Source organism: Camelus bactrianus, unplaced genomic scaffold (assembly GCF_048773025.1).
Source record: "Camelus bactrianus isolate YW-2024 breed Bactrian camel unplaced genomic scaffold, ASM4877302v1 HiC_scaffold_41, whole genome shotgun sequence".
Lineage (NCBI taxonomy): Eukaryota > Metazoa > Chordata > Mammalia > Artiodactyla > Camelidae > Camelus > Camelus bactrianus.
Genome location: NW_027413957.1, coordinates 4,173,900 through 4,191,412, shown reverse-complemented (window position 1 = coordinate 4,191,412; position 17,513 = coordinate 4,173,900). Strand labels below are relative to the sequence as shown.

At 31.1% G+C, this 17,513-nt stretch overlaps 1 pseudogene; it reads left to right on the top strand.

Annotated features, from left to right (window-relative positions):
* The window catches only part of LOC141576843 (early endosome antigen 1-like), a 64,517-nt pseudogene that overhangs the window by 40,917 nt on the left and 6,087 nt on the right, over positions 1–17,513 (top strand).

Below are 17,513 nucleotides of genomic sequence, written 5' to 3'. Positions count from 1 at the left end.
TATAAATAAGTTCAGACAACAGTGAAACTCTTCAAAGAATTGGTGACAAATTGGAAATCACTAAAATGTCTGTTAGGAGGGAAAGAACTATTAACTGCGGATAGTTTATATTAGTGGAGATCGTTTGAAAGCATGGGAAAACTCTTGTATTAATGTTAGATTTTAAAAAACTCAATAAAAATTTTTATGTGTCCTTGTACACACACAGATACATATGCTATACAACTTTACAAAAAAAAATACATGAGGAAAAGAAAAGTCACTGTGGTAACAGAAGTGGTTATTTTTAGTGATTTCGTTTGATATCCTAGATTCTATATATATAAATATATACATATATTTCATAATCTTTATAGTTTAATATATTTTCTAAGGAAATGTCTTAATCCAATTACGAGTTTTACACTAAAATTATCTTGACTTTTATACGAAAATTACATAAAGAATCCTAGAATAATTTTACCTAATGCATATATAGTTTTCATTTATAAGAATAAAGTGGATACCCTTTAACAGTAGCTTTAATATTTTTATAAAGGAATTAATAATCCTTTTGCACATTATCTTAGCACATTGTGACTCTTAGTCTTTTTGCCTTTTTTATCTTTTCATCAAAAATCGTCATTCGGACTAGAGAAGAAAAACAAATGGATAAAAAGATATGAGTCTTATTACTATTCAGCTTCTGTAATTGAGGATACATTAAAGAGGTTTTTAGTAATCTAAAATACTTATAGTTTACTTACTCATGTTTTATGTAGATGTTATTAACAATCAGAAATGGGCTATATTGTTTTCTGTACCTGAAAACACAGAGGAAATTGTTTCCTCATTTGAGACAACTGTTTTACATATAATACATTAAATACATCTTCCACAGTGCAATTGCCTTAATAAGAAATTTACCATTGGGGAAAGTGTATTTTAAATATTGATGATTATTAATAGTCAATATGCTTAAATCAATGTGTAGGAAAATAAAAAGTCAGATACACTGTGAGAAGCCTTATTAAACTCTTCTAGATATATATAATTTTTAGAATATGGAAGTAATGACCAGGTGGTATATTATTTTATTCCTAATGCATGTGGTAAATTAAATCTTATGGAATATATTCTTTATTTCTGCTTCTTTTAAAGACAGTTTATGATCCTGAATTAAAAATTTATGTTTTAAAAGCCATTTTTTAGAAGTGATTGCTTCATGGCCTATTTTAGCTTATGAAAATTTTCAAATATTATAGGACTGAATCTTACCTGCTAACTTGAGTATTTGCTTTAGAATCTATATTTATAATTGTAATAATTTATCTTATTTATCTGTTATTGGATTTATGGGATTTAAGATGCCATCTATTGCAAGACCTAAAAATCTAATAATATGTTAACATACAAAAAGTCTTAGAGGAACTGAGCTGTATTTAGATCTTTATGCCAGTCTGCTTAGTGTTACCTTAGTGATCTTGAAGAATGTAAGCAGTCCAAAATTTAATTTTTGTCAAAATCTTGCTACTTACCTGACAGATTGTGGCTTTCAGAGATTTTTTTTTTTCACATTGGCAATTGTAACAGCATTGTCTTTTCCTTTTAATGCATTTGTCTTTTGTTTTCATTGAGGAGTCTAAACCTGATGGATTAGTAGCTGATTCACCAGCAGGTAACTTTACTTGAAGCTATTGTTTTTTCCATTTTTATTTTTCATCTTTCTCATTCTTTCTTATTTCTTTTTCTCTGATGCCTGCTACGTGAATTTTGTTTTGTGGATACTTCATGGCTCTAAAACAGTGAAGATTAACAGTCATATTCTAGGCTGAGCAGCATGTTTGTTGCCTGTGAACTTCATAATTTAATCAGTTAACGAAAATCTTAGTGTCTCCTTAGATCATTATATTCTGAAGTTATAAACAAAATTCTGGAATATTACATTAATATGGTTGTTTAGTGAAAATTTAAATCTATATTAAAGAGATGCACTCTTTTTCTCTTGAAATGAAGGAAAGATGAAACTAGCATCTTTGTAATGGACTTTAACTGGAGAAATGCTCAATGAATTAATCAGAATTATATTTTGAGGTTAGCTGTTGTATTTAATGTCCCTCTGATATCTCTTTTCTTTGTTAGAATGAAATAGTAGAAGTTTACTGCATATTTTAGTTGATTATTTTACATAAGGCCTTGCTTGTTCTTAAAACATTTCTAATTACATTTCATATTATAGTACATTTTATCAGAGGAGAGAATGTATTCCTTTTTGGTCAGTTGACAGATTTAGGACAATAACTGAAATATGAAATCAAAATAATCTTTAAACAAACATTTATGTCATTTGGGTGTGATGCTGAGTATTCCTTTCATTTGTTTTATATGTTTGTAAATTATGACTTTGACCTTAAATGAAACATATGCTTAATTCTTGAAATGTGAAGATACTCTGCTTGTAATTGGATAGTAGACTCATGTTGATTGTCTTTAATTACTACAATGATTAAAATATAAGTAATAACAATTAGGAAATGTAATTAATATTGTGTTTCAATAGCTACTGTACTTTTTTTGTAGAACTACAGTCTTTGGAACGACAATTAGAAGAAGCTCAAACAGAAAATTTTAATATTAAGCAAATGAAAGACTTATTTGAACAGAAAGCAGCCCAACTTGCCACTGAAATCGCAGGTAAAATGAATCAGAATTTTTTTAGCCAATAAATCAGTCTCATTACCTTTTTACCATTGTATGTTTGAGAAATAAACATCGTATTTTAGTGTGATAAAGCATTTGTTAGACTTAATATGGTGATGATTAATGGAATTTAATGGTAAGAGAGTTGCTATAATGATAACAGAGTGCTCTATAAATTGTTTCATTTGTCCTCTCATCTCTGCCTTTCAAAAGACTCACTTTACAGAAGATGAATTTTCTTTTGGGGTATGCTTAAAGATTAACAAGTAACATTTTGAAGAAGTTAAATAATATAGAGTTAGTATTTGTTTATGCTATCAATTACATGTAATTTTTTCAACTACATGCTTTTGGGTAAAATATTATGTATGATTAAGTATACATTAAAATGCTAATTAGTAATTTAGTGTGTGGAATTTACGTAGACAAAGACATTTGATCATTTTAAATTTATCATTTAATGTAATTAGAAGCACAATTTTATTGTATATATTTATAGTTATCTAAGGAATGTGAATTTGAATTAGAGTGATATATATATAGATAGATACAGATATAGCTATGTACTGGAATATAATTTATAAAACTGTTTTTCCCTAAAGTTAATGTCATGAAACTAATATTTATATAACTATCCTTAGTTAGATATAAAGTCAAAATATGATGAAGAAAAGAGTCTTCGAGAAGCTGCTGAACAAAAAGTGACACATCTGACAGACCAATTAAATAAAGAGGTGACTGTAATTCAAGATCTGAAGACTGAACTGGTAATTTAGAAACCATTATTAGACTATAAACCTTATTTGAAATTGAAAAATAAAATATGTACTCTGATGAAACTTTTTAGAAATACAGCTTGAGTAAAATGGAGGAAATAAATTCTCCATAGTTTTACCCCCTACATATATGAATTTTAAAGTAAAAATTGAAGTTTACAATACATAATTTATGATGTTAACATTCTTATTGTTTCTGTCTTAATATTATCTGTCTTACTTAGTAGTTTTCATATCTGCATCTCTGATCTTACCATCCTTTGAACTTTGTTTTGTAAATCCACCTACTTTTAGGATACTTTTCTAGCTTCGATTTCAGATTGGACAAGTGTAACATCAAGTCATCATATTTCCTCCATAACTATATTTCTGTCACTGGTACTACCCATTTTCAGCACTCTCCCCAGGCTTAACAACCTGGGATCTGTTCTTGCCTCCTTCCTGTCCTTTATTTAGTACTTAATAGATATATGAATAAATGAATCAACTATATTGAACCTGCAGCAGACTCTAATTATGCTTATATTTGCTCCTCCTTCATTTTATTACCAGTTTCCTAAGATAGAAAATGAAAGAATTTAGCATTTATCAAGTGATTGTTATTACCAGTGAGTGTACTTTGGGAAGGAAGGGAAAGCAATTAAAGCACTGAGGACAACCATGAATTTGCTAGTTTGCACGTTGAGTGGTAATACTATTAAATATGAGGCAGAGCGGGAAAAGGAGAGGACTGTTGAAGGGAAGACATTAGTGTTTGATGTTCGGAATCTAATAATTGACATTAAAGATTATTTTTATTTTGATTTCTTTGCAGTAAAATTATTTTAAAAATGTTATTTTAGTTTCACTGTAATTTTTAATTGAAATGGAAATGTGTTGCTTCATAGCTTCAGAGACCTGGTATAGAAGATGTTGCTGTGCTAAAGAAAGAACTGGTCCAAGTTCAAACGCTAATGGATAACATGACCTTGGAACGTGAGAAAGAATCTGAAAAACTCAAAGATGAATGCAAAAAGTTACAAACAGAGTATGCTAACTCAGAGGTAAGGAAGTTCACTGCACTTAAATGAGATTATTGTTAACTTGTTTAGTGTATACTGTTGAGTAAAGCCAGGATTTGAGATTTTTTTCTGAAGACCTATCAAACAGTATTTGCCTTTCTTTCATTTGGTCTGAGTAATATTTGTATATAGTCAGTATGGTTTGATAGTATTTTTTATTTTTGTTTTATGAAGCTAGAAACTTAGAGACGAATGTTTGCATTAAAGAGTATTATTCTATTTAACAAATGGTATATTGTGGAGAAATGATATTTAAAGTTAAATTTGCTCCAGGCTAGTTAATAAGTTTTAATTGAATTTACCTAAATTCAGTTTGGGTAAAGGAAGTGTGATTTAATTTTCTTCAATTGTATTACCAATATTTAGAAAAAAATATTCAAGAAAGGCTTATTTTCTAGTAGACTTGTTTTTTGTTTATCAATTATTGAATTATGTGGTTGAAAGGAGTCTTAAAAATCATCCAGTCTAACACTGCATCCAAGAATTCCCTTTATAGCATCTCTGGTAAGTGATCTACAACTCTTGCTGGGTGATACATTTCTTCATAAGTCAACCATTCCATTGAGTTGACATTTGTTTCCCTGTAATTTGCATGCACAGGTTCAGTTTTCAGCAATTACACAGAATAAATTGTTCTTTTTTTCCACATGAAATATTTGAAGACTATTCATATTTACTCTGAGTTTTCTGTCTTCCAAGATAAACATTCTCAGTTTCTTCTATTGCTCATGTGACTTTGGCCTGTAAATCCCTTATGTAATTATGTCAGTGTATGACAAGCTCTGGGATATGTAGTAAATATTTCTCTTAAAAATCCTAGCCTTTGTTCTTTTTTTACTGTATTATAGGAGATATTTTATTATAACTACTACTATGTGCAGTTCTTAAGCTCCCTTATGTGATGTGGATGTTTGTTTTTCATGTTTTCAGTTTAAAAAGTTAAGTTGTAGTGATATTTTAATTTACATCTCTTAGAGTTTTTCAGCTTGTGATCTAAAAGCCACTCTATTCATAATTGGTAACATATTAATAAGCCAATGAAGTATAAATATTATAGGTAACGTATGTCACTCTTTAGTTTACTTCCTCCTATATCTTATCAATGGGGGAATGGTAAAAGTTTATGGTATAACACATATAGGCATGTGAGAATTTATGATGCTTAACACTTCAGACTTCATGAACCTCAGGTGTAGATTTCCCAAAAGTGATCTTTGTAGCCCAGTGACATTTAATCTCACAACTTTTCAAACAATTTCAGGGAGTTCATGAATTTATAAAAGCCAGATGAAAGCTCCCAATGTATAATTAAGGAGAGTCTGAATCAAAGAATCTCATGAGGAAAAAAGCCTGATTCAAACAATGCTAAAGTAGAAATACTTGAACCTAGGTGAATCTAGTCATTTATTTCTGTGGTTCAATAAGAATTACTTTTAATTAAATCTGCCTGATTACTAGTATTTCTCAAATACTAGTAAAAAAAAGTTACACTCTTTTGATTAAAAAATTCCTTTAATGTTATTTGAAATTTCAACATAAGTGTAATAGGGTGACTAAAATTGAATCACAGTAATGGTAGTTTTAGAATACATCTATTTTAATGTGCAATCCTCTTTGACCTTTTCCAACTGAGAATTATGGAGTTATACATACACATCTTATATAAGTAGAGTTTGACCAAAGAGAATAAACTTACATATTTTGGGAAAAATATATGTGGGAAAATATATCTAAGTAATATTTTACTTAAGGATTACTCTATATGGGACGGTGTAGTTCAGTGGTAGAGTGCATGCTTAGCATGCCTAAGATCCTGGGTTCAATCCTTAGGCCCTCCATTTAAATAAAAAAATAAACGTAATTACCCCCCCGCAAAAGAATTACTCTAAGTTTAATATGGAGGATTTTTATAAATTTGTTTTTATTCATGTAGATTAAAATATGTTTATATATAATGAGAATAGGTCATTAGAGATGAGAAAGTTTTAACTAGACATAAAAGATTTGAGGTGAAAGGGTTTAGTATCTTCCCACATTGTCCACCTGTCAACATGGGTGATGAAACAATGATTTGTTTTAATTTAATTTTTTTTTTTTAAGTATAGTCAGTTTACAGTGTGGTGTCAAAGTCTGGCATGATGTTCAGTCGTACACATACATACATATGTTCCTTTTCAAATTTTTCATTATAGGTTACTATAAGATACTGAATATAGTTCCCTGTGTTACACAGTATATATTTGTTTATCTATTTTATACGTAGTAGTTAGTATCTGCAAATCTCGAAATCTCAATTTATACCCCTTGGTAATCATAAGTTTGTTTTCTATGTCTCTGGATCTGTGTCTGTTTGGAAACAATGATTTATTTTTTTCTCTAGAAAAGATATTTCTGAGAAAGAAGAAAAGTGGCTTAGAAATCCATTCTTCACATTTTAATTTCTTTTAAGTTTTCCTAAAATGTATCTTTCCAAGTGTTTTGAAATAAATTTTAAAATACAGGGATTTGTTCTTTCAGAGTAATTGTTGATTTAATATTTCATCATATTTTTAATAAAACAAGGATACTATTTACTCGCTGTTCAGTTAATAAATATGTAGTGATCAAGACCTCAGATTATGCTGAAATATTTTGAATAGCTTTAGGAAATAGTAGCTTGAGAGTCAGAGCAGTATATTGTTATTAGAAACAAACGCTTTTTGAGCACTTAGGTTTTGGACACTATGCTAGGCACTTTAAATATGTGGTTTCATTTGTTTCTTTTATCCCTGTAAGTTAAGTATTAAGTTTGTTTTAACCATGTAAGTTAAGTACTAAGTTTGTTTTATGTGTAGGGAATTTGGGCTCATTGAAGTTAAATAACTCATTCAAGGCCATGTACCTAATATAAAGAAGGTAGCATTAGATCCCAGGTTGTATACAAAGCCCGTGTTCTTTTTGTATCATGTTATCTCCCATTTTAGGTGATCTGATGATTGCCTTGTAAGTAAATTTGTGCTATTAATCTTTACTTAATACTTATTATTATTACTTTTTAAATTTTGACATATTGTATTGAATATAGCTTAAAATACCTTTGAGTTGTGTCTCATACCATTTCCATATGAAAAAAATTACCGTCTTAATCTTCCATCTCATTTATTTGTTTATATCTCTTTTAGCTTCTGCTTACTCTTTAAATATATGACATGTATTTTATTAATTTATTAAAATTCCATTCTATTTATTGTCAAACATGCTAATAAATTATAGCACTGAAGGAACTTAATAGAAAAAAATTTTATTTTTTATATTACTGCTTTAACTGAACCTAAATATTGACATCAGAAACAAAACACATTAAAAGAATTAAAGAAGTGAAAAATGCAGTGGTTTATTTGATATTTCTAGTTTAGGCTGAAGATATATAATCTGGTGTACATTGTTAAATATGTTCCATTACTGTCATTGAAAATATACCTTATGCATTTGTAGACAGTTCATTTTTTTGGTCCAGATATTTTAAAAGGCATATAGAAAAATAACTCATTTTAAAGCATTTAAAAGGGCTTTATAAATAATTAGCTATTCTTTAGATCAGAAATTAAGGCTTTAAAGGTTAATAAAAGTATTATTTCCAAAAATCTGCATTTTTGAAAATATCAAAATGGTAATCAGCTTATTTGGTGTGGTCTTTAATGAAATGATTCTTTAAAAATTTTATTTCTATTCCAAATATACTCATTTGAGTCCTAATTTTTAAAGCTAAAAAGTTTAAAAAGATACGAAATAAGTAATATTACACTCATGCATAGTTATGAAAGAGCATTTGAATATCTTTTAAAAGTATGCTAGTGTAAGAGATCAGAGATTAGTAGTGTGTTTGGACTTTTTATCTTGTGTTCAGTGTGTACTTTTGTCAGTCTTGTCTTCCACCTTTCATCCATCATTTTTTTTTTTTCTGCTTTCTAATGGAGATGCTTAAACTTGAGGTAATGTGTTTTTGGAAGGCTTTGAATAATAGTAATACTTCTAATATAGCACCTTCTTTCATCGTATGGCAAATTTTGTGTTTCAAGGCAATATAAGAACTTCAAAGATATACTCATTTTTGTTTTATTAACCAAGCAAACTTTTAACCATCTTTAAAATAATTATTTGCTAAGAGTAGTAGAATTTGAGGACAATAATTATAATCCTAAAGCACTAGCAGGATGTTTGCTTGAAATATCATTCTTTAATTCTTTTGTAATTTATAGTTTTCTAGTAAAATTTGATGTTAAATTCAATAACATGGCTTCAAGGGAATGCAGGCTATTTTATAGGATCTTATATACTGTTTTCATGGGAACAAATATTTGTTAACTTCTAGGATATAGAGTCACTCATCCCTTTAGTGAGTATTTTTTGAATGCCTGAGTGCCAGCAACTATTTTAGGTGTGGGGAGTACAAGAGTGAATTAAACAGAGTGCCTGCTCTCATAAAGCTTATCTTCCTTTAGCCAAATAATATGTAAGTAAACCAAATCATGATAGAAAGTCGGTTCATGCAAAGTGCTATAAAGAAAAACAAAGCAAGATACAGGCAGTAGTGGGGCTGGAAGTAATATGGGACAGTTTTAGAATGATCAAGGAAGATATCCTCAACGAGGTTACATGGGAAAGAATGAAGTAAGCAAATAGTATGGTGAGTAACTGGGAGCAGCATTCTCAGGAAGAGGGAATGCAAGTGTTACAGCCTCCGGGCACAGATGAGCTTCGCCTGTTAACTAGTAAGGAGTTTCAGTGTGGCTTGAATCTTCTTTGTTTGAATTTCACCATAGTGATAACTAAATAGTGAATGTATTTATTTTCTTTGAAAATTTTGTCTTTCTTCAATCTGTATTTTTTCTTAACTAGAAACATGATACATGATCATTGTAAAAAATTAAAATGACTCATATTGTGCAGTGGAGAAAGTGAAAGTTTCCTGTAATTCACTCCCGTTTCTCCTCTTCCCCACAACTAAAATGTACCTTTAGGTATATACTCTTCCCACATCTTTCTTTTTTCCCTCTTTGAGTAAATTAAATTTAAAAAAATTCTTGCTTTTATATTTTTAAAAATATGAATTATAATTTTAAAAAATACATATTTAGTGTACAAAGGATACATTATAAAATTATGTATAAGAACATATCTAAAAGCTATAAAAATAACAAAATTGGGATATGTTTTCTTTGTTTAGTTTCTTCTGCATGTTGGAATTTATCAGCAAGATAGACATGTTACATCTTACAGACTTTAAAGTGGAATCGGTATTTTAATGAAATATACTCAAAATTTGCACTTTAGTACATACTGTTTATTATTTCTGTTTATTATGTGCGAGATACTCTAGTCATTCCTTTGATAGGATATTTACAAGTAGGGATTTAAATATAATTTCTTTTCTTGTGTGATAAGTAGGCATTTGTGTTACATGATTAAAACATAGTAATTTGAAATAGCCAGGTTGTTTTAATGTTTTTATTAATATCCATAGTGTTGCTAATAGAAAATGATTCTGAGATTCAGAGTTGTTAGATACAGCAATTTGAAGTAAACTCTTAATACCTATAACCATGTGAAGGATGCATGACCATTTTAAGACAGAAGGTGTTAGGATATACTTTAAATTGAACACAGTTAAAAAGACATGAATATTTAAACATTCCCTTTTTTGAAATATATGATATATATATATATATATATATATATATATATATATATATATATATATATATATATATATATTTTTATACATATATTTTCCATAAAAGGTAAGGCCATGAACATATCTCAGACATGCTGCCATTCCCCAAAACATTTTCAGACCTCTTTTAGTTGACTTTAAACCAGTTGGGAAAACACTCAGAAAACTAGTTTCATTAATTTATGGTTATTAAATAAGATAAACCCAAGTGTTTGATCATTCAGTTCACCTACCTTGTTTACTAGTTTGTTTCTAAAACTTATATATTCATCCATTTATAGTGGATTTGGTTTTGTCACTAGTGAGAATCTTTAAAAAGAAAAAAGGTGCCATGCATTCTGGAAGGGTTTCCAAAAGAAATAGCAAAAGATCTTTTGGCATTATTTTTATAATAAATTAGTAGCCTTCTAAGGTTTCCCCCTTGATGATGAAAGTACTCATTTGTAATATATAATATAGTAACTGCTGATGTATTTGTTAAAATTTTTAAAAAAGTTTACCATATTCATATTATAAAGTTTATTTACTAACAATGTAAACAATGAATTAGAAATACAAAGTTCTTTTCAGTTGTAGGAAACCATACTTTAAAAACAGTACTTAGTCTCTGTAGTGGTTAAAACTTTCATGTATAGAAAGTTTGTATTTCCAAGATCTTTGCTTATCTTCCTCTTATATTATTTACTAAATGATCAAATCATTGTTTCAATAATAGACATTAATTTTATTTAAAAATGTTAAAATGTATTAAAGCAAATTCATGTCCAGCTATTATCCATGATCATAGTGTGATCCAGGTTAGTGAAACTACATATAATTTCTGTTTGATAACTTCTATAGACAGGTACTTTCAATTACAGTGAAAAAGATGATTCACCACCTTTAAAGGTGTTTCTGTGTTGGTTGTTTGCATTTAACATGATTTTGAAGTAAAAAGAAAAGGCTATGCTATAGAAGTTGGGAGAAAATACAGGCATGACTTGCATATCCTTTTTAAATTCAGGATTAAAGTATAGAATTTAAAGCCAGTAAATTCAAGTTTGCAGTTTGATGCTTACTTCAGACACATAAAATAGGATGTCAACTTTTCACTTACTGTATTATTAAATAAAGTTGTTCATTTTGGATAAATTTTAAAAATTAATTTTCAGTCAAAGAAGTTGTGGGGTGGCAGTAGAGGGTGGTAAGATAAAGAACCAAGTTGAAATTTCTAAGGATTATTTCAATTTAACAACAACAATGACAAAAATCTATGGAATCTTAAAACCTCTGGATGCTTTCATTTCCTTTTTCATTTTAGTTTGCTCTAATTTTTTCTTTTCTTTTTTTTCTTTTTAGGCCACAGTAAGCCAGCTGAGAAGTGAACTTGCCAAACGCCCCCAGGAAGTTGCTGTATATGTGCAGGAACTACAGAAACTTAAAGTTCAGTTAATGAATTAACACAAAAAAATCAGGTGAGAATTTAAAAACTATATATAATGGGGAATTGATTTTGTATATCTTAAATTTTAATCTTGTGTATGTTATTTATATATTGGCACAGTACAGTGTGAGTTAAGTTTTTTTTTTTTTTTAATGTTACGTACATTCACAGTTACGCAACCTGTCTCCAGAACTCTTTTCATCTTGGAAAACTAAAACTATATTCATTAAACAGTATTAAACAATTCCCCATTCACTGTCTCCCCTGACCCAAACCTTTTTTACTTTCTATATCTATGAATTTACTATTCTAAGTAACTCATATGAGTGGAATCACAGTATTTGTCTTTTTGTGCCTGGTTTAGTTCACATGGGATAATGTCCTCAAGGTTCATCCATGTTGTAGCCTGTGTCAGATTCTCCTACCTTTTTAAGGATAAATAATATTACATTGTACGTGTGTTATCATATTATCTATTCATCTGTTGATGGATACTTGGATTGCTTCCTTCTTTGGGCTATTGTGAATAGCGCTGCTTTGAACATGGGTATACAAATATCTGTTTGAGACCCTGCTTTCAGTTCTTTTGGGTATATACCCAGAAGTGGAATTGCTGGATCAGATGGTAATTGTTTTCAATTTTTTGAGGATTTCACCATACTGTTTTCTATAGTGGCTGTATCCTTTTAAATTCCTATCAGCAGTGTACAAGGATTCAACAGTTTCTCCATATCCTTGCCAAAATTTGTTATTTTCTGTGTTTGTTTTTGTTTTTGTTTTTTTTTATAGTAGCCATCTTAATGAGTGTTAAGGTGGTATCTCATCATGGTTGATTTGCATTTCCCTAGTGATTAGGTTGATGAGCATCTTTTCATATGCTTGTTGGCCATATAATTTTAGTTGGGTTGTTTGTGTTTTTGTTGAGTTGTAGGAGTCCTTTATATGCTTTCGATATTAATCCCTTATTGGATACATGATTTTGCAAATATTTTCTCTCATTCTTTAGGTTGCCTTTTCACTCTGTTCATTGTGTCTTTTTGTAAAGGAAAAACACTCCTGTGTGTCTCCTCTACTCTCAGTACTGTACTGCAACTTCACATCTGACATCAGATGTGTGGGTGTTCTGTATATCAACAATTCTGCGACACCAGCTGGGTGTCCGACAGTTTAACTCAATTCTTACACTATTTACCTGGAGCTGGCATCAGATTAAGGGTGCAGTCCCACCAGACTGTGCCTGAACACCCGTACCTTCCCCACACCCCAATTCAGACACCAGTTCAAAGTCCATCTTGTTACTTGTACTTCTGAGCAACTGGCTATAAATGGGAGGTTCCCAGGCCTCTGCCTCTGGTTCAATTAATTTGCTAGAGTGACTCACAGAACTTGGGAAAACATTTTACTTATTACATGACTGGTTTGTTATAAATGACTGTAACTCAAGAACAGCCAGATGGAAGAGATGCATAGGGCAAGATACGTGGGAAAGTATATGAAGCTTCCATGCTTTCTCTGGGAGCTCTCCACACGTTCATCAACCTGAAATCTCTCAAATTTCTTTCCTTCTTTACATAGGCACAGATGATCAAATCACTGGCCATTGGTGATTAAATCAATCTTTAGCCCCCTCTTCTCTCCCTGGGGAGCAGGTAGGGCTAAAAGTTCAACCCTTCCTTCAAGTTTGGTGCCGCTAGCACCCGCCCCCATCCTTAGAGCTTTCTAAAGAATCACCTCATTATTAAAAACTCATAGGTGGCTGAAGGGGGCTTGTTATGAATAGCAAAGGATATCTTTATTGCTCTTATCACATAGGAAATTCCTAGGGTCTTAGGAGCCCAGTTCCAGAAATGGGGACCAGGACCAAATGTATATTTTACAGTATCGCACCTTGGATGCACAGAAGTTTTAGATCTAATCCAATTTGTCTGTTTTTACTTTTCTTGCCATGTTTTTGGTGTCATATCCAAGAAATCATTGCCAAATTTTGTCATGAAGCTTTTCACCTGTTTTCTTCTAATAGTTTTGTAGTTTTAGATCTTTGATCCATTTTGGAAAAATTTTTTACAGCATAAGGTAAGGGTTCAGTTTCTTTCTTTTGTATTTGGATATCCAGTGTTCCTAGCACCAGTTGTTGAAAGGACTGTCCTTTTTTCTATTGAATGGTCTTGGCACCCTTGTTGAAAATTATTTGACCATGTGTGAGTATTTATTTCTGGGTTCTCTATTCTTATTCTGTTGGTTTAGATGTCTTTTTAAATGTCAGTACCACATTGTTTTGACTACTGTAGCTTTCAATAAGTTTTGAAATCAGGAAGTGTGAGACCTCCAACTTTGTTCTTATTCTGTATTTTTTTGTAATGTTAATATTTTCCACTTTGTTTCTTTAAAGATGAGCAACAGATAATATTTAGTTTGGAGGCAGGGCAGGCATGGTATTAATACTTTTTCCCCCCATATCTTTACTTTTTTGTTGGTGGAATAATAGGGAGTTATTAAATCTTTTTACTCAAAGGTATGGTGAATTTGTTGGCTTTGCTTTAAATAACTTGAACCTAGTATTCTGATGAAATATAACAAGGAAAAATCAAGACAGAAAGTAACATGGTAGAAGGGAAAAAGAGATGAGAATAATTGGTTGTAAATAGTAAGCTTCTTGTCACAGCCAGGTGAATGAACTTGGGAGCACATCCTCCAAGTCTTGTCAAGTTTTCAGAGACTGTAGTTCTGGCCCATGGCTTACTATAGTCTAAGAGAGACCTTGAGGTTGAACCATCCAGCTAAGCTGTTTCTGAATTCCCTGACCCTCAGAAAATGTGTGAGATAATAGATAAAATTTTCAGCTCCTAAGTTTTGGGGTGTTTGTTGCTTGTGCCCTTGCACAGTATTTCTCAAACTTCTTGATCTCAAGACTGCTTTATATTCTCAAAAGTGTCATGAACCCCGAAGAGCTTTTATTTATTTATTTTTTTGGTTGCATCTATGGACAGTTATGTCAGAAATTAAAATAAACTAAAAATATATGTTCATTATTTTATTTAGAAAACAGTAACCATTAGATATTAACATAAATAACAAAAATCTTATTAAAAATGTCTATTTTCCAATATAAAAAATAGTGGTGGTAGTTTACATTTTTTCAGTCCTCTTTAATGTCTAGCTAATACAGGACAGATGGATTCTTCTATCTGCTTTTACCTTTAATCTGTTGTGATATGGTTGAAGTGTGCATAGAAAACTTAGTTTTACACAGATGTAGTTGGAAAAGGGAGGACTAAATAGCCTTTTCAGATAATTGTAGCTATTTTTATTTGATATTGTACTGAAATTAGATAAGGTATAGTTTCTCAAAAGTTAGTTGCAGTGTAGATTCTGAAACCATATCAATGCAGTTTTTGTACTAACACTGAAATTCATTCCTCTGTCTTGCCTTTTGAATAGACCTTTCCTATGCATGATTTTTATAACATAATGCATTAGTCATGTGAAAAATACTGGTTCACTGAGTTATGCAGATTTCCCAGATATTGAACAGTTCACTGTACAGTATAAAACAAGTTACATTTGTCAACATCACCATCAATCTCAGTACAGGCTTTAAGCATAAGGAAGTGTCAAGCTCGTGGTGGTAGATACAAGTTTTCCAAAATTCTAAGCTTCATCTTGAAGCTTCAGTTTTATCATTGGCAACCAACGGGATCACTTCTATTCTTTGACATGACAGATTCTCTTCCTACCCAAGTCTGAATAATGATAGTTCGTCCGTGATTCTTTCCAGTTGAAATAGCGTTTCAAGGAAAAAAGCAACTAGCTCAATTGCATAAATGCTTTTCTATGTGACAATTACATTATTCTTTGGTATGCAGCCAAAGTGATCCATATATACTTCCTATTTTTTCACACAGTTTTTCTTTTTTCTTGTTACAAATACTGCAGCTATGAACTTTCACCATAAATCTCATGCATTTGTGCAGGAATTAAATTGTTATGTACTCTCATGTGAAATTGCTGGGCTACTGGCTACATACATACTCATATTTACTAGGTGATCCCAAACTGTTTTCCAAAGTAATTATACTAGTTTACCATTTTCTATTTCTCCATCAACACTTGGTGCTGACTGATTTTTAAAATTTAATCTTTTTATGGCTGATAAAAACCTCCCTGCCTCCCTGTCCCTCCTTTTTTCTCCTGTCAAACTCTATGTAGAAAACATCTACATACACTTTAGTTTTATCTTTGTCCCTCAATTTGATTTTTAATTTCTTTTGAGATTAGAGTTGACCTTCTGCCTCTTGGAAGTTGGCCAGATGTGTACATGCAGCAGATGTTTATGATCAGTGTAGTTTGTTACGTATTTCTGAAACATCAAACCGTTAATATTTATGAAACAAACATCATATATATATTATATATATATATATTCACACATGCCTACATACGTGCACACACACTGTTAAAGGAAGTACTCTGTCTATTTTATGAGCACTACAGGGAATCAAGATGGTTTAGTGTGGTAAAAATAGAATTTTTTATTAGGGGATAAGAGGATTTTCTACTAATCTTAATAATCTTTACAGAAGTGTAATACTTGACAATTTTTTTTCAAAGTGTTTTCTTGCTTAGGATTTTTTTCACCAGTTAGAGCAGGAGCAAGCATAGAGGTGCATCTATCTATCGCTCGCTCTCTTTTTTTTTGAATTTTTGCCTTCTGCCTCCCTCACCACTCCTCACCCTTTGTCCTTGATAAATCATAATTGTTGACAGTGGTGATATCCAAGTGTTGTAAATTTGGAAATCTCTATGCTTTGTCTTTTGAAGGCTATTACATGAAATGCCTTGGCAGCTTTTGTGGGTCATAGGCAGCATCAGGGTGGATAGATTACATTTTAAAATATAATGAATGGGAAAAATAGTTGCTTTTATGTTAATGTCAAGTTCTCAGCATTAAGCCAGTGTTTTTTTAATTACTGACTTGGAAAACTTAAAAACGAGAGGAATATTGAGGGAGCCTCCTTCTTAGTTTCTAATAAGAATCATATTCTGACATTTAAACAATTCTGCAGCTTAGTTTAACTATTTCTGTATGATTCTGAACAAAATCATATGTTTATTTAAAGCTACTAATGTGATTAACATGGGTCACTGTAAGAGACTGACTGTTTTCTGGGTTACACCTCTTATCCATTTTCCATTCTTCATTGCTCTCCACTTTCCAACGGTCCCAGTATTAAGGTGCTCATAGGCCAGAGCGAGAGCCAGATGTGGCAAGTAGTTGTATCGCTGTGTATTACCACTGTGTTGCCAAGTGGTATACTGACATGAACAGAATAGTACAGTGGTCAAAAGCCCGTTTAAATCTCAGCTTTGCCACTAACTGGTTGTGACACACAACCTCTTAAAGTGTGTTTCCTCTTCTGCTAAGAAGTACTGTTATATCCATTTGCCTCTTAGGATTGATGTGAGTATTGAATACATTAATAGATGTTAAAGTGCTTAGACTAGTGTCTGGCTTTTAGAAAGCACCTCAATGAATATTTGTTGTCACTGTTTTTATTTGGAAGTTTTGTGATGCCGAGTTGGATCAAGACCACGGTGGATGTTTTCCTATCTTACTGACTAGTAAGTCAGGAAAGGCGTTTGTAGAAGACAACTTTATTTAGCTTAGTCTTTAGGGATGCTAAGGAGCGTATCATGTGGCAGAGGGGTTAATGGCATTTCATTTTAGAGATAGATATATCTATAGAAGGCATGGGAACATGTAAGAGCACAAAATACAAGATGTTGGAGAGCTACAAATAGTTAATTTGTTCTTTCTCACAAAGCTGTTTTGAGGAACAAATGAGATCCCTGAAACTACTCTG